Below are 27252 nucleotides of genomic sequence, written 5' to 3'. Positions count from 1 at the left end.
CAGGTCCTTCTGTTTGAAGCAATTCCAGAGATGGCCTTCTGTGACAATGCTAGAGATAGAACATTCCAGCACTCCCTACCAGGCAGAACAAAGCTTACATCTCACACAATTCCAGATATCCTCAGGCCTCCCAAATTACCTCCTATGGTTTGGTTATAAGCAAACAGAAAACTAAAAGAGGAGACAAATCATCAGAAATCTCTCAGGTGCTGACCCACAAATACGAGGAGCCAGGCAGAATAACCAGGGCAGACTTGAAGTGATGCAACAGAGAGGAGATGATGCTCTAGCCGGCATCAGGGAACCTGTTGGGATAAATCAAATGACTGAAATGTCAATACCAAGGAATGCAATCTGTGAAGAGAGGACAAAGAGGTGGGGAAAGGAAGGCTTGTGTTATAGATCAAAAAGAGCCAGGCTTGCAAGGAAATACAGATGGGTGATAAAAGAAGTGGCAACCATGCAGCTTTATGAGTTAAGGTAAAAGAAATGTAAGAAATAAAGGGAATTAGCAGTGAGGGTCCTCTCTGCACTACTAAATCAGGATGAACTCACAGATAAATTACTGTAGCAAAAAAAAAGAAAAAGAAAAAGAAAAAGAAAAACGATACCCATGTCCCCATAAATCAAGGGAAGGCTGCCTACAGCATGAATCGCAGCACGAATGCCTCACTCTGCCCACTGCTACCCTCTAACGTGCCCCAGTACGCTCCTCCCTTCCCTCCTTCTGACTAGTGTGGGTGCTAAGGCACCTGTTTAACTTCTCACCTTTAAGTTGACAATGATATCCTTAGTCTCAGTCTTTTCAGTCCCTTAGACAGACTTAGACCACTCCAGGGGGCTTAAAGGCACAAGAAAAGTAAACCAAAAAGAAGTGAAATGCTAAGTGACAAGACCACAAAACTCTGCTACTCTACATTTCAATTACAGAGACATTTCTTAAGGGATGATAGAAAGGGCCAAATACAAGTCATCTGGGAATTTTTTAAGTTGCATGGTGGCTTGTTGCTTCTTTCATAAAGTGGAAAGGGCGGCCAGGGGTGAGGCAATTTAGATCCATGCAGGACAAGTAAAGAAGAAATAATCAGGAATTGTTAGGTGAAGGGCATGTGGGAGTATGACCTGATTCCATTTGCTATGCTGAGGGAGCCTTATTTGTGCAACTTCTCACAGATACACAAAATAGGGAAAAGGTGAAGCCATAAGAGAGAATTTCACCCTGAAAGTTAAAACTCACATGGGAAAAATCTGGGGAGCAAAATTACACTGTGAAATGTCATTCTCTAAAGGGCTTAAAGAAGAAGTGTGATAAATGTTATTACTCTGTAGTACCATAAGGCTGTTGAGGACTCAATCACTGCTCTGACTTTGCCCAACAAATGCAAGAAGGCAGCTCCAGGAAAGCAGACCCTGCCCCAAAGTGCTTTCAAGGCTAAAGGCTGCAAGAGAGGAAGAAAATGGGCAAGCCACTAACACAGCCATCAAATTCATAAAAAACTTGGGATCATCGCTGCCTCATTGGTCTCTTGGGCTTACTGGTTTCATGAGGTCAGGGCAAGAAACGAATGAATAAAGTTAGAGGTCAGGAAGGTCCAGCGCAAACCCAGCCAAGAACCAAAAGAAACCCAACCTAAAGCAATCTTTAGGGCTGATTTTCGGAAAGACCTCAGCAAAACAGTCACAAGAAATCTTCAAAAGTCACTCCAAGAACAGGCAAGTGTGTCTAAGACTGGAGAAGAACAGCTGCACTTCTAATCTGGGACACAGATAAGAGTCTAAATAAACTGTTGGAAATTAAAACCTTTGGGGAGGGCTCTCAGATTTGTGATCACAAAGCCTTGACAAAATGTGTGGCTGTACAAAATAGATAAAATCACCAGTCATTTCATGATGGACTGTAGTTGGAGTGCAAGAGAAACAGTACGATGAATTGAAAGCGCTCTTTTCAACATTTTTATCTTATTTCATTTTTACCTTTTAAATGGGTCAACAATAAGGCTGCGTTATCCTGATGAGATCCACAATGAAGGGTCCATGAATTGGGGCACAGTCCTATGTCATTCCAAAAGAGAAAAGAGAAGTGTCAGGATCCAAAGAAGGCTTTTACCCCCACATTCCTTGTGGCATGTAAATAACTAGCTGAAACAAAGGATGTTTTCTCAGTCTGCCCCTGGCACATTGCTTGGGATGCTTAAATTCTGAACCAAAGCACCAGCTTCAACTCTTGGCTCTGCTTCTGGTTCCCGCTTCCTGCTAATGCTCACCCTGGCAGGCAGCATGTGGTAGCAAAAGTACTGGCGTCCCTACCACTCATTTGGGATGCTTGAATTGAGTCCCTCTCTCCTGGCTTTGGCCTGTCCCAGCTCTGGCTATTACAACCACTTCGGGAATGAATCATCGGATGAAAGATTGATCTCTCTTTCTCTCTCTTCTCCTCTGTCCCTTCCAAATAAATAAATAATTAAAAAATTTTTTTTCTCAGACCCAGCGCAGTAGCCTAGCAGCTAAAGTCCTTGACTTGCACGTGCCAAGATCCCATATGGGCACTGGTTCATATCCCAGCAACCCCATTTCCCATCCAGCTCCCTGCCCATGGCCTGGGAAGGCAACAGAGGATGACCCAAAGCCTTGGAACTGTGCACCCTCTTGGAAGACCCAGAAGAAGTTCCTGGCTCCTGGTTGCTGGATCCTAGAGCCTGGCTCCTGGCTTCAGATCGGCGCAGTTCCAGCCATTGCGGCCGCTTGGGGAGTGAACTAGCAGATAGAAGATCTTCCTCTCTGTCTCTCCTCCTTTCTGTGTATCTGACTTTGCAATAAAAATCAATAAATCTTTTTTAAAAAATTATTTTTCTCCTGGTACACAAAACCACTTTCAAGTTTGTTAATAGATCAAAGTTATCATCAGAAGCAAAATAAATGATTTTGTACTCAGATTGAGACTTCCATGATACAGCACCCCCAAATACCTGCACAAATGGGTAGGAAAAGATATGACACTCTGATTTTAAAAGGAAAGATATGCAATACTATGTACGGCATGACATTTTGTTCTTCAAAAAATGCAGAAGCATTTTACATATAAAGCATAGAAAAAGATCTGAAATTATTTGTAAAAATCTTTAACAGAGTTTATTCAAGTGAATGTGAAAATGAAGGGAGGACTTTTACTTGATGTATGCCTGCATTTTTAAACCTTTATTATAATTTTGTTTCATTTATACCTTTGAAAAACCAACTTCAACCTCTACAGAATTCAATCTTTGGACTTCTCAGCTGCCCTTGATGCTGGCTAGTTAAAATAGAGGGATATTTGTTTATTCAACTTCCATGAAATCCCAAAGGTCAAGAGCTTATTTTCCCTGTGGCAGAAACACCACATTGAGGCTCTGGGTTACAGAGAGAAAGAAATGGGACAGTCACACCAATGAGCCTCACCTGGATCCTGGGTCAAAGGCACTTGCTTTTTTCTTTTGCTATATGAAAAATTTTTAAGATGGGTGAAAGAATTTGAACAAAGTCCATAGAATGATTATTACTATCAACTTAACTTACTTATTTCGGTAACTATGCTGTGATTAGAGAACACCTTTGTGCTTAGAATATAAACCTAAGTAGTTGGACATTGGAGTGTCTACATTATCTTCTACTGATGCTCAAGTAAGGTGGAAAGATACACATAGATTTGAGTATAGATATATAGATACACACAAAGGGAAAGCAAATGTGATAAAATATTAACATTTGGACAACCCGGATGGCCACTACATGAGAATTCTCAGTGCTTTCTTGTCCATTTTTAGTAAATCTGAGATTATTTTGAAACAAAGGTTAAGAAAGTCCAGATGGAAGGAAAGGAGGTGGGGAGGGAAGGGAGGAAATGTGCGTTCCCTCCTGCTCCTATCTCACAGAGGAAGCCGCAGTCACCCTGTCTGGTCATCTAGTTGACTGCAGTCATTTACATGGCTTGATCTTGTCAGGGAACTCTGATCTAGCTGCAGAAAGAAAATTGAGTTTTCACAAATATTTGAGACTTGTTTAGCTGATAAACATCTCAAGATATTTCACAGGCAAATAGAGACAGCAAGTGTGATTAACCTAACTTACCAGTAGGTACAAGTCAGCAAGCCGTAGGATTTCCCATGAAAAGCAAACTTCCAAGGAGACCGTTCCGTGTGATTTTTTTCAAGTCAGAATTTTGTGATGCAGCTGCTATTCCACACTAGAAAATTGCCCCTAGGAAACTATGAGAGTTCATCAAAGACAGAGGGTCAGAGTCCTCTGTCTGCTCTGGTGAGACACTGGTCATATTGCTATGCACCCCATAAATCACAAATAATAATATCCTGGGGCACTCTCTTCTGTATTAAAAGATAAGAACTCTGTTTTTGTTTCCACAACCATTGCTCGCTCTCTCTGCTTCACATTGTATATGTAATTCAGAAGATAGACTTCATTCAAAGAATGAAAAATAGGTGGGTCTGGATCCCGGTGCCTCTCTCCATCAATTCAGCAAGCTGCAGAACGTTATCTGCCTTGTAAGTAGCTCAGCTCCCTCTAACAAGATGAATTTCTTTCCTAAAACAGGCTGGTATTTAGGGCTTCACCACAGCAATGTTAGCACCACTCTGAAGAAAGTGTATGCTGTTGGAAGAAACCTAAATATGCATTTATGGATCACAGATAAATCTCTTTGGGTAGAAAAAAAAAAGACTGATGTAATCGTAAGAATGGACCCAAGCAAAAAAAATAATAATACAGAAATATTCTCCATCAGTCTCTTCAAGTGGAGAATCAGGTAGAACTGAGAAAACAGATGAGGACAGCCCAAAGCCTGCACCCACATGAGTGATCCAGAAGAAGCTCCGGGCTCCTGGCTCTGGATCAGCGCAGCTACCCTTTGCGGCCGCTCAGGGAGCGACTCAACAGACAGAAGATCTTCCTCTCTTCCTCTCCTCCTCTGTGTATATCTGACTTTCCAATAACAAAAAATAAATCTTAAAAACAAAAGTTCAGGGCAAAATGTACACCATGAAAATGCTAAGGATGTTGATCTGAGAATATGCAATTTAGTTGTATAGAAGAGACAGGCTCAAAAGAGCTATCAGACAACTGATGGTGGCTGTTAATAACCATATACTGTATTCTTGAAAAATGCAGAGGGTAGCTTTTAAGCTTTCCCAGCACAAAAAGTGATAAGTACATGAGATAAGGCATAATGCCAATTGATTTCATTCAGGTATTTTATGATGTGTACATATTTCAAAATAATATGTTGTATGCAGCAAATATGTACAATATTTTCCCATTGAAATTGCATCAATTTAAATTAAAATAAAAATAAGAAATGAGCTCAAGGGCTTGGCAGCGTGGCCTAGTGGCTAAGGTCCTCGCCTCGATCCCATATGGCCGCTGGTTCTAATCCCGGCAGCTCCACTTCCTCTCTATCTCTCCTCCTCTCAGTATATCTGACTTTGTAATAAAAAAAAAAAAAAAAAAAAAAAAAAAAAAAAAGAAATGAGCTCAAATGTTAAAAATTCTTTGCAAACCTCTGAGCTGGAATGTAAACCTGACCTTACCACCTACACTATAATATATGGCACCCCAAATTTCACTGAACTGTGAAATGACACAAGGCCATATTTTCCTAAAGGACCCATTTCTGTTCATTTTGCCCATGGAAAGCCCTAGTCCCGAGGAGCTTCACATATTAGAGGCCACCATGAATTTTACTCATCACTTGTGCCAGCTGTCAGTGCTATACAGTGGCTGCCTAGAAAATCTTTGTTAAGTGAATGTTGGCATTTCCCCCAGGGAATTCTGGTCTGCTACCCAATGGTGTCTACTAGATACCACTGTTGTCTCTAAGACAAACTATTGACCCTACCTGCACTGCCTCCTTTATTATAATGCACATATGCCACCTCTACCAACCAAAATTGTTTTCCTGAATACTGCTGCCTCCAAGTGAATGATGAGGCATCCAACTGAACATTGCCAATGCTACACCTGAGGGACCAAAGTTCAGCTTTACTTGTCTTGTTCTACACTCTGCTTTCTATTATTCATTGGCCAAGACATAAAAATTGCATTGATTGTACCATAGTATCTTACAGAGTGGTGATGAATACACTCTTAAAACTAGAACTTCCAGTTCACTTTCATCCCAAGACTCAAGAGTGAACCACAGGCAGATTTAAGAACAAGATGTCGCAAATCAAAACCCTGCCACTCCTTGGAAACTTTGGAGTTGTTTTATCATGCTATCACCTTTATCCCATTGGAATCAGGATGTTCTTAGCTCTCATTAGAAGCCACCTCCTGGGCCAATGCTATGGTACAGCAGGTTAAGCTATCATCTGCCTACTTTCAATCCAGAACCCTTACAACATGCCTGGGAAAGCAAAAAAGTTCTTGGATCTCTGCACAAATACGGGAGATCAGGACAAAGTTCCTGACTCCTGGCTTAGGCTGACCCAATCCTGTAACCCAGTTGCTCAGTTGCTGAAGCCATTTGGGAAGTGAATCTGTGGATGGAAGATGTTTCCCTCTCTCTCTCTGTCTCTCTCTCTCTCTCTCCAACTTTTAAATAAATAAATAATTCTTGAAAGTAAATCTTGGAGTCCAGCGCAGTGCCTTTTCAAGCTAAACCTCTGCTTGCAGTGCCCATATCGCATATGGGTGCCTTTTCATGTCCCAGCTACTCTACTTTCAATCCAGCTCCTTGCTTATGGCCTGAGACAGTAGCAGGCCATAGTTCAAGTTCTTGTATCCCTGTATGCATGTGGGAAACCAAAACAAGCTCCTGGCTTTGGATCAGCTTAGCTCCATCCATTGCAGTAATTTGAAGAGTGAATCAACAGATGGGAAATCTCCCTCTGTATGTATTTCCTTCTCTGTGAAATCTTTCAAATAAAAATAAATAAATAAATTTTTTTTGGCTCAGCATGTTAGCTTAGCAGCCAAAGTCCTCACCTTGAATACGCTGGGATCCTGTATGGATGCCAGTTCTAATCCAGGCAGCTCCACTTCCCATCCAGCTCCCTGCTTATGGCATGGGAAAGCAGTTCAAGGATGGCCCAAAGTCTTGGGACACTGCACGCATGTGGGAGACCCAGAAGAGGCTCATGGCTCCTGGCTTTGGATTGGCACAGCTCCAGCTATTGCAGCTGCTTGGGGAATGAATCAATGGATAGAAAAATCTTCCTCTCCATCTCTCCTCCTCTCTGTATATCTGACTTTGCATAAATACATTTTTAAGAATGAAGCTTCCAAATATTTAAAGAAAAACCTAAAACTTAAAATTACTTTTAAAAAGAAAGAAAAATTAAGCTATCTGCCATTTTCCCACCACTTCAGTTTGGTGTCCTTACAGGAGGAAATCCCAGTGGTGGACACAACTCAGATGCCAAGTGGGACCTCCAGCTACATTTACAAAAAGAGCTCAAGAGTGTATTGTATTTCGTCTTTGAGAAATCAGGGTCAACGTGCACAAAGCAGCTTTTTGGGACAGACAACCAGGAGTTTGATATACATCATTTGGAATAGTATTAACTTGAGCTTTGTCCAAGTGAACAGATAGCCAGAGGGGAAACAGAACCACATCACCATTGCATTCTCACCCTCTTTGTTATCCAAGTCGACCAACAGACACTTCTCTTACATCTAACCCAACCTATATGGATAGATGAAGGAAAAAATAAAGGCATCAGCTGGATTTTCAGTGACAGGACAAAGACTGACACAAAGTCAGTTTGATTGAGGAAACCTTACTAAGAACAGATCAATGGCTCATATCTTGTTCTACCCTAAACACCATCCTTTCCATTTTACAACCCAGCCCTCAGACAAAAAAGTCTGTTGCAAGTCTATACAGAAAAGTCTTTAGAAAGGCATGTCTATCAAGGACAAAAAATTGTGTAACTGATTTCCTACACAAACACTATAGTGGGTTGAAAGTTAGCCCCCCCAAAAATTAAAGCAGCCAACACCTAACCTAGTGTACCTGTGAGTGTGACCTTCCTTGGCAGATAGAACTAAGGATCTTGAGATGAGACTGACCTTGTCATCCAGGGGACCTTAAACCAAATATCCTTATAAGGAACAGAGAAGAAAAAATATAGACACCATGGAGAAGGTCACATGAAGACAGAGAGAGGGGTGGGCATTACACAGGTACAGCCAAGACATGACTGGAGTCATAGGAAGCAGGATGAGCCAAGGAGAGATTCTCTCCTAGATGCTAAGGAGGGAATACAGTTCCACCAACATTTTGGATTTTGGCTTCTCCAGAACTACGACAGAATTCATTTCTGTCGCTTTAAACCACCAAGTCAGTGGTCACTGGCTACATCAGTCTTAAGAAACTAATGCAGAAGATGTCTATAGTTATGAGCCAGCAACATCCTTTAGTTGCTTTATGATCTGACTGTGCTACTACTAATTGTCTGGAAGCTAAAAAGGACTGAATTTATGGAATGACCACTGGGTCACTTATCGAATGACCACCCTCTACCAAACCTGATTCTGGGCACTACATAGGCATTGTTTCATTTAATGCTGTAAGAATCATGCAAATATATTATCATTAGCCCTATTCCATTCATTTAAAACCAGTGTGTTATCCAAAAATCACATAGTTAGTAAATCTTCAAGGTAGAATCCTATTCTAGATTGTTACTTCTTTATTCTTTCTTCTGTACCACAACACAGAAACTAGGATTTTAACCTTCCTATTTCTTTTTTTAAGATTTATTTAGTTTTATTGGAAAGGCAGAGTTGCAAAGGAAAAGAAAAATATGGAGAAAGATCTTCCATGTGCTGATTCACTCTCCATGTGGCCACAATGCCCAGAAATGAGCTGATCCAAAGCCAGGAGCTTCTTCTGGGCCTCCCACCCAGGTGCAGAGTTCCAAGGCTTTGGGCCATCCTCCACTTCTTTCCAGGCCACAAGCAAGGAACTGGAAGGGACAAGGAGCATCCAGGACATGAACTGACACCCATATAGGATGCAGGTGCTTACAAGGAGAGGATTTAGCCACTGAGCCATTGTGCTGGCCCCTCCTCCTATTTCTTAACTAGGAGGGGAAAAAAGTCAATTCTATTATGACTCCAATTCCATGGGAAACTAGATTCTGTTCAAGATAGGATATCTAACTTCAGTATGGCCAGAAATCATCCATGAGTTGTTATCAGAGATAGGGAGAAGATGTATGAGATGTCATGGAATCTCTGTCTGATGGCCTTCTCAGTGCCTCTGGTGCATGTCCACGCCAAACACGCCAGTCCATACATCTTCCTTAAAGCACAGGCTAGGCTAAGAGAAATGACCTTTCACAATCAGGAGTGGCCTGGTCTGTTTAAACCACTCACCCTGAAGTAGAGTCAAGAAATGGTTCCAAGTTTTTCCTGAAAACTACCCAAAATAATTCTAGACCATTCCCTGAGTCAACTTGTCAAAAAGTGAAGACAAGAAACAAGACATACGTGAAAGAAATTCCTCCAATGCCATTCAATAGGCTTGGTTTCTGATCCCTTTCTCACATGGACCAATTTCCACTTTCCTTCCATTTGGCTCATCCTCCACCCATGCACCAATCTGTCTAGGCACCACATTAAAGTGGGCACCTGCTGCCCATCCCACAGTTACAACCGCAGCGTTGCTAGACCTGAGTCACTTTCTCCCTATAGTTGCTCATATCTGTCTCTTTCCATCTTGATTTTTACCCCGACCCCTCACACTCCAGCTGATCCAAATGTCATCCGTCTACCAAAGGGTGGTGCAGCTGACAGCAACACAAATGTATTAACTCTCTGAAGTCTGTCACCAACCTACTCACCCACCTGCCACCAAAGGCTCCCACTCCAAAGTAGCAATGCAATCACTCAAGTCAGTTGCATGTTCCACAGCCCACACAGAACAAGGAAAATTAATGACACTGTCTGTTCTTGCTACAGAAACAACCCAGCCAGACAGAAGGAGAGGAGTACTGTGTCTAGCCATCCCACAAGAAAAGGGCAGGATAGTGGGGGAGAAACACAAATACACACATGGGACAGAAAAAGCCAGTTGCCTCAAGGCTGTAGCAGGACAGATGCTCTAGGGACCTAAACAAAAACCAGGATTCCTCTTTTCTCTTGGTGCTTAAACATTTTACAGATGCAAGAGGCAATGAAGACAAAACTACTTGATTTACAGTTTCAGTTCAACCCCTGTGGTTTGCAAACCAGGACTTCCAAAGCCAACCCGATGTGAACGGATGCAGTGCAGGGATGGAAGAGACCGCTGCACACCATCCATCACAGCCTTGCGGCAGTTCTGCTTCACTTCCTGCCCACCAGACCCAGGGCACAAAGACTGGCTGCATTTCCCCCATCTCCTGCTCTTCGCTTTCCCTCCCTCCCTTCCATTTCTGCCCCTCTCCTCTTTTCTCTCCTCCTCTCCTCTCCTCTCTTTTCCTCTCCACCTACTGTCCTCCGGAAGCAGCAGCTCTTTATTCCTCATGGCTCATGTCTCTAGGCCTACTCAGATTTACAAAGCTAGACATTTGCTTCCTATGTTAGATTTCCCACTCCGAGCATTATTTACACAGAATCAGTGCAGAGTGACTTGAAACTAGGGCCTTAGAGAGCTGACTTTAGCACCCTGGTTTGCCTCCTATCTTCCACAGAGACCCAGGGTATCTCTGAACCCAGTCCTGCAAGGCCCGCCGACTGACTTCAGATCTCTTTGTCTCGCTATTAGATGTAGGAATTCTACAGAGGGTTTTTGTCTTAATAACAATATATTTCCACAAGAGAGAGAAAGATGTCTACAGGAATACAGTCCTCTCTTCACTTGTCTCATGAACCATAGAGAAAAATAAATGTTTCCTTCTCTGCTTCACCATGAAAAAGGAAGCACAAGAGGAAGATTTTGTGTTAGGGGGAAAAAAAACCACAGACAGTGTTTACTGCCTCAGCTTCTTCCAGCTCCAAGGATCATGCAATATCTTAGCACTTGGGATGATCCAAGCCAGCCCTTCATTATTCAGATGTAGAGATGGAAACCAACAGAGGTTAATGGCATGCATTATTGACTTGGATGCAAAGTCACTGCCACAATTTTTAGACATAGTTGACACTCAGTGTTGAAGACCAAACGCTTATGTACTTGTAATCTGCCTATATACACCTAGTTCATTCCAGAAATTAGCTCTAGGAAACCAAACAGTGACATTTAATAGGAGAGGGAGGAAAAAGAATAAATGGATATGATTAGAGGTTGTTGGTTTTGTGTGTGCGTGCATGTGTGTGTCTTAAATTCCAACTCCACAAATTTTCTCTTTGCTGCCCTAGCATTTAAGATTGAGAAAATTTACATTCATTGCACTTTTCCAGGTTGCTCTAAATTTTGAGTGATAAACAGTTTTCTGCCGGGAACCTTAAGAAGCTAATGAGAAACCACTGAGGATTTGTAGGAAAGATGGTTTCTTTATGGGTAAAAGCTTGCATTTAGTGGATTCTATTTTGATGTAATAAAAGTTTATTTGCTTTTCTCTCAAGACCAGAAGCTTGTCAGTCATATCTGTTACAAGAAAATTAAGTGGGTTGTAACAAAGAGCAGACTGACTAGAGGGCCTGAGGGGGGTCACATGTTGTGATTGGCTCAATCATAGTGGGCAGTCACCTCACAGCTACAATCTCCCTTTGACAGGATTTCCCTCTGGAGCTTTGCTAGAAATAGAGTCTGGAGAGGGTGCTGTTGTACTTCAGATTAAGAGACCAGCATCAGAATGCCTGAGATCAAGTTCACCTCCACTTTCCATCCAACTTCCTGTTGATGCACTAGGGAGGCAGCAAATGATAGCTCAAGTCCTTGGGTTCCTGCCACTCCTGTGGGAGACATGACTGGAGTTTCTGGCTCCTGGCTTCAGCCTGGCATAACCCAGAGTGACATTTATGGAAGGAATCAACTGATAGAAGATTCTTTCCCTCTCTGTGTCAGTCTGCTTTTCAAATAAATAAAGAAAACCACACACACACACACACACACACACACACACAAGAAATTTGAAACTTCAGGTGCCACTCCATCCCCAGTGAATCAGAGACAACATCTCAGCAAAATGTGCAGTTAACTTGAAGTCATACCGGGTTTTGAAAAGCAGCCCTCAGAGCCTTCTCCAGCTCACTGATGCAGATATTTAAAATGTCACCATAGGATAGCTTTAAAAAAAAGCCTGCACCATTGAGTTGGAATAGGGCACAATAGTGTAAGAGAGGTTGTAGTAAGGAAGAGTTGGGGATCTCTTTCTATCTGTTTTCAGAGGTTTTCATGGATCCAATTGGTCTTCACTGAAAAAATGGAAAGCAGGTGCACTTGGAGCCAATCTGTTTAGTCATCCATTGGCATACACTGACAAAGACATTCACCCCCAGGGGGCTTAATTGTTCTTGAGAAGTGACTTTGTCTTAGAGAAAACTTTTACTTCCAGAGATACACGCAGCACAGCATGGATGGGAATAGAAACGTGGCGATTATCCAGTTCATTTACTTGCTGTACACAGCCAGACAAACCAATCCAAGTAGTTCAGGTCATAAAAAAAAAATCATTCAAAGGTGACTGAGTAATCCAGGTTCACTGCAAACATTGTTCAAATGAGCTGGATCCAAGCCAACCTTGCACAGCATTGTGTGTTTCACTCCTAATGCAGAGGGAACTCTGTACTATCCTGCCTAAGGGTAGGATTGTAAAGGAGAAGGATAAAGTCAGTGACCCCTGCACCCAGACAGCATCTGACAAGGGGTGACATGAGGCTTTGGAAGACTGCAGCCACACTGCCTGCAAAGCAGTGACCACGTGGGAGGCAGGGCACCCTGCCAAAACATAGACAAGAGGACCAACCAAAGGATAATTGCTATAAATTCCTTACAGGGAGTAAAGACAGAGATGTCAGCAGAACTCGTCACCAGGCTGAGAGGCACACAGCACTACGGGAAGAATGTGACAAGAAAGGGAAGCGTTTTGTTTTGGGGGGTGCTTTTTTCTGGGGGGTGGGTTTTTTTGTTGTTGTTTGTTTTTTTATTATTATTTTTTTAAAAGGCCAAATGTGTTCAAACAAGGTATGGCAGGCCAGCTGGAAGACATGTCACTCAACGACCAGACTCTCTGCTCAGAGGTACTTTTGTCACCTGCACATGACAGCCTCTCAATGCTAAAGACAAGAGGAAATTATAGCTAGATTTCCTCTGGGCATGAAGTATGTTTTGATTGCAATTTAGGAAATCAACAGCTTAACTAGTATTTGCTCAGTCTTAAGCAGCAGACTTTTTTTCAGGTGCTTTGTTAAATTGGCTGTTGTGGAGACAGTACCTAACCTGAAAATCCAAACACTCCTCGTGGAGTCTTCTTTGGACTCCAGGGTTCCTTGGAGTTCCTGAGTTGGGATGAAAATATTTGTAAGCATTTTTTTTCTGGGAGGAGAAACTATATATATTTTTTTCATCAGATTTTCAAACATACCCATGGTCCCAAAGGTTAATAATGAATTAGCAGGGATGAAGGAACTCATGTTGATCAGATAGTCTCTGCCAGGCCCTATACTTGGCAACATCATCCGATCCTTCTAAAATCCTGTTGGTGTCATGCCTATTTTACAGTTAAGGAGAAGCAAGATTAACAGTGAGCAAACAGCCTTACAGGCAAACACTCCTACTAATCATGAATCCTACAATATAAATCAGACCTATCTCATCCAAAAAATACATAAATAAAAGCTTCCATTTTTCAGTGATACCATGATGCTGCATGGATCCTTTTCTTTTGCTTTCAGAGAGAGTGCAGGATTCATGGAAGATGTCAAGGAGGAACCCAGGCAGCATGTAGCTGGCTCCCACAGAATGCAAGTTGAGTTCGGTTCTCTAGAAGAGAAGCAAGGGCATTCTGGATGTAAGGGAAAAGGTAAGGAGCAAGACGAGGCACAAATGGAGGATTTCCTCCTCCCTCCCACTGATGAGGGACCTTCACGAAAATCTGAGAGACAATCTAACGTCACAATGCTAAGTGCATCCAAGGATTAAACTTGCAGTCTGCTTAGTCTTTCATTTCCCATCACCCAAACCCCAGCACAACCAGAGGATAACCTCTCCTAACAGAGACCCTGATATTAAGCCAGGAGTTACTTAATGCCTGATATCGATTCAAACAAGTGCATTGTGTTTATTTCTAATGCTTCACAAGTAGGGAGAGCAGGTTACTGCAGGACAGGAAGAAGCCAGGAGCTTATCTGGGGCCACTGCAGCCCAGACAGCAACATACAGCCTCTGAAAAGGAAAAGATCCTCAGTTAAGTGTGTGGGATTTAATGCATCTCCACTCCCCCCACCCGACTCCTCCTGTCTCAACATAAATAATACCCAGAGACTAAAATATTCCACATGCACAACAATCTGCTGACTCCGGCTTTTAGACACGGATTGACTGTATGGCAGGATCCTGCTGCCTTCTGAAATGGAAAAGTCACCCAACAAGAGGAATATTAGCCTGGAATCCCGGTAATTCAATCGTGGTTTCAAGTCCGTGATTAACATATGGCAAAATCTTGTCCATTGTACCTGCTTCCCTCCCCTGACCCTTGGGCACACATTATCATCACCATCAGCCACGGTTTGCAGTTCTGGTGTTAGTTTTAGACATTCACTCTCCTTACAAGGAGCCATTACACATGAAACATTATTGCTCGGGTAATAACTCCAGGCAATCTTGCCATTGGTTTACAAATGAATTCAAGTGTATAACAGTGCAAACCTCCTCAGGATCCCTGGATGGGAATTCTCAAGATGTTAGCTTTCCAGCTGCAGAGGGCAAAAAAATATTACAGAGATAAAGGTGCATATTATTTCCCTTGAATTTGTAGGTCATAAGTTCCTGGAGAGTAGGGAGAGGGTATTTGGCTGATTGCCTTCGTATTTATTGAGTCCTAATTACCTCCATGAACCACAAAAATCAATCCATCAACAGACTTCATGACAAGAAAAATATATTACTCTCTTCAGAAAGGGCCAATAGGGTTCCCTTTGATGCCTTCCTTCCTTTAAAGTGATTAATAACTTGAAAGAACAGTTTCTGTTCCAAGAAGAATATATATGAGCAGAAAACACAACGTCCTATTCCTTAAGACTAGAACAAAACACTCTCCCTCTCTGAAATAATGAGGTGATGCAGAAGGGAGTTGGTACAGTGCAAGGGGCAGGGGAATTTATCTTTCCTGCAAACATTTGACTTTCAAAACACACAATACCAAAACTCATCTCTAATTATGAGATGTCAGACTTCGGACGTCTTAAACCGTGGTTTCCATTGAAATGGATGTGCTTGCATCAAGAAACCTAAAAATAAGATTTTCAAAAACACATACAAAGAAGGCAGACAAATTTCTAACAGAGTTTCTATGAAGATCATCTAAAACATACTTGTAAATCTATGTAGAAAAACATTGCTCATTCCACTCTTGAGCACTGTCCTCAGAGGGGCACAACAAAGGAGAGTGGGTGGCTGCAGCCTCAGCTGCAGGGACAGCACGAGGCACCCACCCAGCACTCTGGCAGCTTGTTACCAATGCAGGTTGGGCTCTATTTTGCAAAAAGCTAATTTGGTGTTAAACTTTAATCCATAAAGTCACTACAAAAGGACTTTGGGCTGGTGAAATGAGGAACCAACAGTTTCTACAGCAGAACAGGAAGGCATCAGCACCAAGGTTAGGGTTTTCCATTCCTGAATCAATCTCTCTCTCTCTCTCACTCACTCACTCTTTCATACACACACATACATAGGCAACCCTTTGGCTCTCTCTGACCCAGTATTCCAAGCACTACCTCCACTACAACCTTGCTCCAATCGAATCTACACATAAACTCTGCTCTTTTTCTTTTTAAGAATTATTTTTTATTGGGCCCGGCTGCGTGGCCTAGCGGCTAAAGTCCTCGCCTTGAAAGCCCCGGGATCCCATATGGGCGCCGGTTCTAATCCCGGCAGCTCCACTTCCCATCCAGCTCCCTGCTTGTGGCCTGGGAAAGCGGTTGAGGACGGCCCAATGCGTTGGGACACTGCACCCACGTGGGAGACCCGGAAGAGGTTCCAGGTTCCCGGCATCGGATCAGCGCGCATCGGCCCGTTGCGGCTCACTTGGGGAATGGATCATCGGATGGAAGATCTTCCTCTCTGTCTCTCCTCCTCTGTGTATATCTGGCTGTAATAAAAAATGAATAAATCTTAAAAAAAAAAGAATTATTTTTTATTGAAAAGTCAGAAATACAGAGAGGAAAAGAGACAGAGAGGAAGATTTTCCATCCAAAGGTTTACTTCCCAAGTGGCTGCAATGGCCTGAGCTGAGCTTATCCAAAGCCAGGAGCCAGGAGCTTCTTCTGGGTCTCCCATGTGGGTGCAGAGTCCCAAGGCTTTGGGCCATCCTCAACTGCTTTCCCAGGCCACAAGCAGGGAGCTGGATGGGAAGTGGAGCTGCCTGGATTAGAACCGGCATCCATATGGGATCTCAGCACATACAAGGCGAGGTCTTTAGCCACTAGGTCACCATGCCAGGCCCATAAACTGCTCTGAAACAGAAAGATCAGGCACACAGTGAGTTTGGGAAAAAGAGGTTGTCTTTAAAAGCTGATGGCGGGCCTGGCTGCGTGGCCTAGCGGCTAAAGTCCTTGCCTTGAACGCCCCGGGATCCCATGTGGCCGCCGGTTCTAGTCCCGGCAGCTCCACTTCCCATCCAGCTCCCTGCTTGTGACCTGGGAAGGCAGTCGAGGACAGCCCAATGCCTTGGGACCCTGCACCCACATCGGAGACCTGGAGGAGGTTCCTGGTTCCCAGCATCGGATCGGTGCGCACCGGCCCGTTGCAGCTCACTTGGGGAATGATTCATCGGACGGAGGATCTTCCTCTCTGTCTCTCCTCCTCCTCTCTGTATATCTGACTTTGTAATAAAAATAATACATCTTTAAAAAAAAAAAAGCTGATGGCAAGGGAGCACAGCTGGCTGATATACAGGCTGTTGAACAGTTGGATAAGTAATGGACCCTGAGATGAGAGACGTTTGTTCCAGAGATCAAAAGATAAATCTTTCAAAACATGGCGTATTATAAAATTTGTTTCATGTGACAAACCATTCAATAGTAATAACTTATGTATTGTAAAGATTTCTTTCTTTTATTTTTATTGGAAAGTCAAATATACAGAGAGAAGGAGAGACAGAGAGGAAGATCTTCCATCCATTGATTCTATCCCCAAGCAACCACAATGGCCAGAACTGCGCTGATTCAAAGCCAGGAGCCAGGAGTCTCCTCCGAGTCTCCCACACAGGTGCAGAGTCCTAAGGCTTTGGACTGTCATCGACTGTTTTCCCAAATCACAATCAGGGAGCTGGATGGGATGCAGGGCTGCCAGGATTAGAACTGGCACCTATGTAGGATCCCGGTGCATGCAGGCGAGGACATTAGTCACTAGGTCACGGTGCCAGGCCCTGGTTTATGAATTTTAGCCATTCATTGATCCCGGGAGAGTGAGATCCTCCCCACTGCAGCACAGAGAGGTCAATTGACGTGCCCAAAGTCACAGCACTGGCGAGTGACTGTCATCTAGACAGATGCCTACCTCGACGGCCGGCCTCCAGCACCTGCTTCCAAGCGCCACACTCAGATGCCACTGATTCGATGGCTGCCAGCTTTGTCTAACAGAGAGGAAAATCTCCATTTTCTATCTACTGAAGTCAAGCTTTTTTTTCCTCTCTCTTTTTTTATTTTTCCTGTCTATGAGGAAAATAGAAGACTGATTTATAAGTAAATCAATCATTTGTCCTCCTTACCCTATTGGGTTTTTACCCTATTTTCTTCAACCTGGTGGGTAAGCAATACCCTCATTGGGGAAAGCAAAATTCTTATGGATGCATGCTCATGATCCCCCCGCTGTGAACACGCATACTGATGGGATCAACCTGTTCACACTGTCTCCATCCCATTATATGCACAGCAGCTTCTGGAGGAGCCAGTTCCTAGACTCAATGAGGTTTAATCCTGCAGCCCACAGGAACCGAGTACCAATGGCCCGGCAGTGCCTACACAGAGACCTGGGGAGCTTCCCCAGGAAAGATCAGTGTTCTGCGACTCTCTGCAATCATCTGGCTTCCTATCCTTGATCCACAGTTCAAATGGGCAAACTGAACCCTAGACAATCTGGGAAAAGCAGAAGAGAAACCCCATTCTCTTTCTGTAGTACTAATAATCACATTTTCTGTTTGCTAGCACTGGTGGTGTCTTTAAGTGAAGTTTTTCTTCCAAAGTACTCTGTGCATTAGGATTTTAAAACTCAAGGGCCTCTGGAATTTTTTTTCTCCTCTCTCCAAAATGGATGGTTCTGCTTTTCATTTAAGGTGCAGTTTAAAAAGAAGCAGCCTGTGAAACCAATTAACTAATTGGAAATCACTTAATGACTGTGGCAGCATTTTGGATTTCTGGCATTGGTTCACAGCAGTCGAGAGAAATTGCTTTCCAATATTATGATAAGGTAAGCGGTGGAGGTCTCACAGGGGGCGGCTGAAGGCTGCTGGGAGAAACAATCAGCTCTAATATGCCCACCAAAATAATGAAGACGTTCAAACATGAAACTCAGTGATTGTAAAATAAGCACAGCATAAAAGCCTGAAGATGCAAGGAGATCTGCTGAGAATAAATGTGCAGCCGTAGTTCCTTGCTATGATTTTTGAAAGCTTACCATCTTTGCATAGACATTATGCCACTGAAATTGCTCTCACAGAGAGAGCCAGGCATGGGTAGAAAGGGAGGTGACACGAGGAGAAGGGGGAAAAAAATGAGAGAGTAAATCTGCATTGTAGAACAATTGCTCGATTAATTGTTTCTGCATGAATATAGTCATTGTTCACATTAGGGAAATAATCTAATTAATTGCTCTAGAGTTAACATAGCCAGAGAAAATAAATTACCCCAAACACGATATTTTATCCATCTGCCATTTGTTTAGTTCAAGGTAGTAAACCCTCTTAGCACATTTCTAAACAAACATAATAATGCATTAGAACTGGGAACATTCCTGTATGAAGCAATATTGGCAATCTCCAATATATGAATATCTAATTCCTTTTTACTTTACTTTAAGGAGACACAGGCGTACACATAGGCAAAGTGGGTTTAACTGCTTCGCCTTAGCAGACACTGGTTAGGGTACCAGACTCACACATGGACAGCCTTGGTTCTGACCACAGCTCTGGCTAGCATGAATCCTTGGAGGCAGCAGTGGTGGCTCAAATAATTGGGTTTCTGCTTCCCATGTAGGAAATGTAGGTGGAGTTTCTGATTCTTGCTTAGGTCACCAGTCACTGTAAGCATTTGACAGAAGGAACCAGAGGATGAAAGCAACCTCTGTCTCTGTCCCTCTGACTCTCAAATTAAAGAAAGAAAGAAAAAAGAAAAAAAACCGGGGCCTCAGAATTGTTTCCTAAGTGTAATTCTCTTCGTGTCCCTGTGTCTTAGTTTACTCATCTACAAAATGGCCTAGCACTTGTTAGAACAAAAAATTCTCAGAAACAGTCAAGTTCTTGCAAGCACAAGGCAGGGGCTCTGGAACTTCTTCCAGTAATAATGAACTCACTCTTCTTCTTTGATGGCACAGTGCTATAGGCAACCAAGACCTTCTCCCAGAGTTGTTTGCTGCTGTTTTCCAACATGAAGGAAACTCTCTACACATACTTGCAGTGACACTGCCAGTATACGGGCCTTGCTTAACCCCCAGCTTTGTTAACTCAGTCATGGTAAGCAATGTAGTGCTCTCCACTAAAATACAGCCTTAGATGCTGGCTTTGTAACCACCCATTACGAAAAGGACAGAAGATGTTCTCTTTCCAGACATCAGCATAAAGACAAGCCTCGCTCATGTAAATCACTGTGCCAAACATTAACCTACCAGCCCACCATAATACCTTATCCCTGTCCACTCAACCCACCTCAGCTATAAGGTGCTCATTCAGAGGAGGCTTTATTTTGTAGAGCCACATCACTGACAATCCTTCACATGTAAAAACATCCAATAAATTACCAATGAGGTCATCAATAAGCAAAACAGTGCACTGTGGCTAAAGAAGTAGTGTGGGGAACAACCGTGTGAAGCGTTTCCCAGAACTTGGGTTACCCTTTGGATCATCTTAGCAAATATAAAACCTCCCATAATATTACCTCTCTGATTGCTTTGGAACAGGATGATACACTTGGAGAAAAACAATGACTTGACAGCATTCTGAAGATTATTTGTCCTACCTCCGATAGATTGCACAAAGATCCCAAAGGGAGGCCAGCCCTCCCAAGACCTCATTGACAAAGCCCTGCACTTTGGAGCTTAAATGCCCCTGCTTAAGAATTGGGGAGCAACTTAAATCAGATGGACAAAGACAAAACCAAGGCAAAAATTTGACAAGAGTTCCCTGTGAGCCTTGAAAAAAAAAATGAATGTTATCACAGTAAAGAAATACACATTTACCTAGGTTGTTCTTTCTCCTTCTGCTGACTTCTGTGGCCTTGTCTATAAACTCACAGTTTGTAGTTAAATTGGACAATTACTGAGTGAGAAGTGCATAATTAATGAACAGTCAGCGTATATGTTTGGGAAACTGTGACCCAATCATTGAACAGATAGCTGAACCACTGAAATAAATGACTTGTTCCACTCATTACCTGATCAGCATTCGTTTAGAAGTTCCTCGGTGCCCTATCAAAATTCTAATCAGTTCTATTTAAATTACATTTTTTGCACTGCATTGTTATACATGCTAATTTATGCCTAGAATGGAACAGCTTTATTTCTTACCTCCCGAAGAAATGGAAGAATAAAAACATACTTCTACAGGGCAGAAAAGATTATCGAGGGTTCAATGACTGTTGGATTTTCAACTTGCCAAAACACATCCTGAAACTCAAGCTGAGGCTTCAGGAGACAACAAGGACATTCAAATCCTGCCACAACAAAGCCAGCCCCGAGAGGGAGCCCAGGATTGTCACAACAGCATCTGGAGCCGATGCTGGGACTCTCCCAACAGGGACAGAGCAGCATTTTGGGTGGGGAAGGAAAGACAAGGAAATTCTTACTGCTTGGGAATAATGATTCAAAGAGGCTCAAGGCCATTGGTGACTGCAGAATCTCTAGGCAGCTTTCTTGCATTGGAAGCAATTTCTCCAAGCCCACAACCCCACTTGCTTTAGTCAAGGATGTCTGCTTCCACCAACTTGCAGGCAGCAGTAGATATCAAATGGTAACTCCATATCTTACCTCACAGTCATTTGGAGCCCCCAACTCAGTACCAAAGTGCCACCCTAAGCAATGAGAGCAGCTCAGGCAAAGGAAGTTGGAAGCATAGGTTTGCTCTTGGTGATGCGTAAGACCAAGCCACTTACAGTGGAGCCAGACCTTGGAATGTGAGTGTCAGGAGTGGGCCTCCTCATTTGTTCATTCCTGTGCACTGGACAGCATTCCCAGATGCACACAGGGGACATGATAGCCAGTTCATCTAGGCCAGCAGAGGACAAGGGGTGACCCATGAAAGAATGGAAAGCAGGACAGGTTGAACCACTCTGCTGGCCAGGTTTTGCAACATGTTCCTGGGTCTTTGGATGCACTAAGGCAGACCTAGTCAGCCAAAGATCTTGGAAATATTTTCTCAACCCTGGTACAATGAAACCAGCAACATCTATAAAAACCACTCAACTAATACCCTCAAAATATTCTTCCCCTATTGGAGTCTCTGAGACCATCAAATAACCATCCCCCATCCCTGGGTGCTGATTTAGTTTGACAATAAGGTGCAGCCCCCTCCTCTTCCCCACCGTGGAGGAAAAAAAGGAGGGAAAAAAGAGTTAACTTTTGTCCCACCCACCTTCCTTCAATTCCTGGACCCTCCTCATCCTAATCACATAATGGGCATGCATGCTCTCAACTATGTAAACAATACTAAAAATAAATTTTAATTTATCTTTTTAAAAGACCTAAAGGACCAGAGAAAAAAGAGAAGATTGAGGCTGGTGGTCTAAAAATAATCAAAAATCTTGAGATGAGGCCACAGAGCTCCTACTTTTAAAAGTGCTTCCTCCTGGCTGACGGTGCCCATCCATCCTGGGCTCGCTGTCAGCGGCAGCCAGGGAGCCCTGGCGTTACCCTGCTTGGAGCGGGAGGCATTGAATTCAGAATTCATTGCTGGAAGTTTTCTATAAGCTGAGGAATTACCTTGAGAGGATTGAATTTCCAAGCACCAGTCAGCAGCTGCTAGCAAGGCTGGGGCCACCTCAATCATCCAGCACCAGCGAGTCCCTTGCGGGGAGGGGGTGAGGCGAGACTGGATCAGCCTGGATTAGGGCTGCATGTCCAGGGTGGTGAGAGGAAGGGAGATTGGGGAGGGGTGGGGAGAATAAAACATGGGTTCATACAGGCATTTAACCTCGATTAAGCAGTGCAATGTGGCTGAGGCTTAAGACAAGGCTGGAACATTTTCTCGCTTATTATCACCTTGATAACCTGTGCCTGTTGCTGGGAAGGAGTGTCAGGAAGAAGTGGGGCAGTGTGGAGGGGAAGGCACTGGGAGGGGGGCTGGGTCACAGCACTGAACAAGAAGGGAAAGTGCTGCTGCTTTCTGACTGCACTCAGAAAGAGAGGAAGGACAGTCACTCCCTAAATACGTCTACTTTTAAATAGAAGCTGTTTGCCTACTGCATGGCTAATCATTTCATGGGAAAGGGAAGAAAAGAATAGCTTTCATTCATGTTATTTGAAACCTAGTCATTATAGCTTGAAAGCCAAGTTTCTGAGCAAAATATCCAAGTCCTGGTGGCATGTCTACAAGATCTAAGGGGGAGGGACAGGAGCAATAGCCTAGTGGCTAAATCATCCACTTGCAAGAACTAAGATTCCATAATGGTGCTGGTTCGTGCTCCAGCTACTCCACTTCCCATCCATTTCCCATCCAGCTCCCTGCTTGTGGCCTGGGAAAGCAGTCGAGGATGGCCCAAAGCTTTGGGACCCTGCACCTGCATAGGAGACCTGGAGAAGGCTCCTTGCTCCTGGCTTCAGAATACAAAAAAAGAAAAGTAATTCCCTAGAGAAAAATGCATTGAGGCTACATTTTTGTAGATTGCAGTGCATGATCCCTGTGCTTATCTTCTTATTGTCATTGCAGGAATTCAGTATTAATTGGCTGATCACAATTTTTCTGACTTTATCAAAGACAAATGTGCTGGGAATTTCAAAAATTATCACTATCATTGCGTGGAAGCCAAAAATTTGGCATTTCATTTCAAAAGGTGATGTTTTCAATTAAATGTTGCTTTTTAAAAAATATGCAACAAGAAGTCCAATGAGAAGGTATATTCCACCAGTGAAGTGGCTCACGTTGTGTATATGCTGATGTAGCCTCCATCCCTGTAAGCAATGAAAATAGCAAACAAGCAAAGATGGAGTCCTATCATGTAACACTGAGGTCTTCATTTCAGATTAAAATGAGCAATTAACTAATGATACGTATAAACTACAGAAGTTCAATCTTTTTAACAATTACTTTGAGTGAAATTGGACCTGCTAATTAAACTTCAAGATAGTACAAATCTGGCGTAGTTAATATTTTGGATTCTGTAAGACTCGAAGGTTCTTGCCAGGCTGGAGCAATGGGAAAATTTTAATATGAAACAAGCATAGCCCTGTAACATGTTAGGTACATTATGTTTTAGAATAAATCATGTGAAAAATCAGAAGGGCTCTTAGTTTGCCATAAAATCAGTGTGAGTCAGTGTAGCATGACAGGTCAAAATGGTAATTCAATTTGGATGGCATTAGTAGACATCTACTCCAAAGCACCAGCAGTAATAGCCCTGTTGGATAACGGTCAGCTGACACAGGAGAGTTAATACAACCTCTTGCACCAGCTATGTGAATTTGAGTAAGTCATATAGTTTGGGCCTTAGTATTATCATCTGAAAATAGAAAGAATGACAACCTACAAACACATGTTCATAAAATTATTATAAAACTGCAAACAAGTTTTCATAAAAGTTATTTTGAAAATTATGACATATCTTACACTGCTTTTTTTCCTCCACAATCATCCACTTCCCCTAGCACTTGCAACCCACCCACACTGGGGAATCTTCCCCGCCCCCGTCCCCTTCTTTTGCAGCCAGGTGTGGATCCCTACTCAACTGAGGCCACAGAGAAAGGTTTGGGAATGAGTAGGAATTGCAATCAGAGGCAACAACTGTGAGGAGACTATGCTGGAGCTTTCGAAAACAAGAAGTTCCTGCTCCTTTGCCATCTAGGGCATTAAAACTTGAGATAGACTGTACTGCTTGGAAGCCAGCCTGAACATGAAGCTAAACCAAAGAAAAAGAAAAAGAAAATTGTAGCAGACATGAAGCACAAGGCAACTAATCCCCGATCACTGCATTTTGTATTCAGCGTCAGACCCTATCCCCCTGAAGGCAGCATTCCCTTCACCTGCTTTGTTTCCAATCACACATATTTTCTTTAAAAAAAAAAATTAAAGGATTTGTTTGTTTGAAAGACAGAGTTATAGAAGAATGGAAGACACAGAAAGAGAGATGAGAGAGAAAGAAAAATGAAGAGAAAGGAGATTGATCCATAAGTTTACTCCTTAAGTTGCCACAATAACCAGGGCACAGCAAGGTCAAAGCCTGGAACTCCATATGGGTCTGCCACATGGTAGTCTACCATGTGGTGGTAATGGTCCAAGAATCTGAACTATCTTCCATTGTTTACCCAGTTGTATCAGCAGGAAGTTAGACTGAAAATGGAGCAACTGAGACTTGAACCAGCACTCATATAGGACGAAGGAGTTGCAGGTAGTAGCCTGACTCAATATGCTCTAATGTCAGTCCTATATATCTTCTTCTAAGTCAGTTTAAGCAGGGGTTTTGCATCACAACAGAAAGAGTACTATGATTCTCATGCCTTAGAAAATCCAATATTTTGAGGCCAATGATATAATATAGCAAATTAAGCTAGTGTCTACATGCAGCATCCATATGGGTGGTGGTTCAAATCCTGACTACTCACCTCTGATACCTATTAGTGTGCCTGAGAAAGCAATGGAAGATAACCCGAGTTCTTGTGCCCTGCCCCTTCACATGCAACACCCAGACAAAGCGCCTAAGGATCCTGCCTGGCTCCTGGCTCCTGGCTTCAGCCTGGCGCATCTCAGGCCATGGTAGCTATGTGGGAGTCAACCAGCAGATAAAACATTTCTTTCTTCATCTCCCTCTCTCTCTATTATGTCTTTCAAATAAGTAAATCTTTAAAAAGAAGAAAATCCAATATTCAAATACATCAAAGTAATAGTTGAGCAAATTGTCAAGTGGAGATGATATACAGATAAATAAAAACAAAAACTGTACATCTAGTTATATGATTCTGATCATGCTAGGATTTGCTGATATAAGGAAAACCTCATTATTGACTATGCGTTAGATCCTAAGACTTCCATAAGGAAGTATATAAAAGCTTTGTTCTGAGAACGCTTTAACATACTGCCTCTGGGGAATCCGTGTTTCCAGCTTACCCCCTCTTGTCTTCCTTGTCTTCCTGCTGAGCTCACAGCCATATCTCCAACTAAAACAGCAGTGCCCATCTCTGATTAAAGACACCCCTGCCCCCACCTACTTTAATGGCTTCCTCCCATTGCGATTTCAATCAGAACATTGCTGGGAATCCCTCCTGGTGCCTCTCCAGGACCACTTCTGTTGCCATTTTTTATAGACTCAGCCTCAACAGAAGAAAAGCCAACTAAATGTCTCCACTCTGCAAGGCTCAGATAATATGTGGAATGTGGAGAAATTATAGCATTTTTCAGTCAGCAATGCTTATAGGCATCTTTGAGTCCAGGAATCAGAAAGGGGCTACATCTAGCCCACATGACTTTTATTCACAAATTTTTTTTGTAAATAAGTAAGATTTTTTTTAAAGGATTTTAGTTATTTTTTACTTGAAAAGGAGATTCTAGGAGCCTTCCTCTGCGTCTCCCACACAGGTTCAGGATCCTAAAGACTGTGGGCCTCCTCCGTAGCTTTTCCAGGCCACAAGCATGGAGCAGGATCAGAAGTGGAGCAGCCAATATGAGATGCATATGCTGGTGTGCATGTGGGATGCCAGCACTTGCAGCGGGAGAATTAGCCTGTTGAGCTACCTTGTGAGACCCTGTTTAGACACAGCAATGTGCATAGGCCACATACAATTTGTCTACTTTTATGCTGCAATAGAAGAGTTGAATGGTAGTGACAGGGATCAGTTGGCCCATGTAGACCAAATGTTTACTATGTGGCTCTTTGTAGAAAACACTTACTAACCTCTTGATAGAGTCAATCACCTAGTTTTAAAAAGAAAACTAGTACCAGAACGGCAAGCTAATAAGAGATGAGGGAGCAAAGCCACGTTTGTTCCACATGGTGGTATTTAGTGTTCTATTCCTAGCTACCCACTAGACTATCGGGGCCTTGGAAGGCAAGGATTATGTCTCATTCATACAGTATCCCAAACAATGGATATTTTGTACTGGTGTCCTTGTTAAAACAAATTCAACCAGAGCCAGCATTAAGCTGGAGTAGGCTGTTCCATTATCTTTTTTCTTTTTTTAATTTAAGATTTATTTATTTTTATCAGAAAATCAGATATACAGAGAGGAAAAGAGACAGAGAGGAAGATCTTCTGTCCATTGATTCACTTCCCAAGCAGCTACAACAGCCAGAGCTCAGCCAATACGAAACCAGGAGCCAGGAGCTTCATCTGGGTCTCCCATGTGGGTGCAGGGTCCCAAGGCTTTGGGCCGTCCTCAACTGCTTTCCCAGGCCACAAGCAGGGAGCTGGATGGGAAGTGGGGCGGCTGAGATTAGAACCAGCACCCATATGGGATCCCAGCACATGCAAGTCTAGGACTTTAGCCACTAGGCTATCGTGCCGGGCCTGGCAGCTCCATTTTCAATTCAAGTTGCCACTAAGGCATTTGGGAAGGCAGAGGATGACTCATTATTTGAGCCCCTGTCTCTCCCATGGGAAACCAACAGGGATTTCCTGGCTTGTGGCTCCAGCTTGGCCGTGGCTATTGTGGCTATTTTGGGAGTGAACAAAATAGATGGAAGATCAATCTGTTCCTCTCTGTCATTCCCTCTCTCTGTCTTTCTCTCATTTTCAAATAAATAAATACATCTTTTTAAAAG

This window comes from Ochotona princeps, chromosome 7 (genome assembly GCF_030435755.1).
Source record: "Ochotona princeps isolate mOchPri1 chromosome 7, mOchPri1.hap1, whole genome shotgun sequence".
In the NCBI taxonomy this organism is placed as follows: Eukaryota; Metazoa; Chordata; class Mammalia; order Lagomorpha; family Ochotonidae; genus Ochotona; species Ochotona princeps.
Note: the sequence above shows the minus strand (reverse complement) of the source record.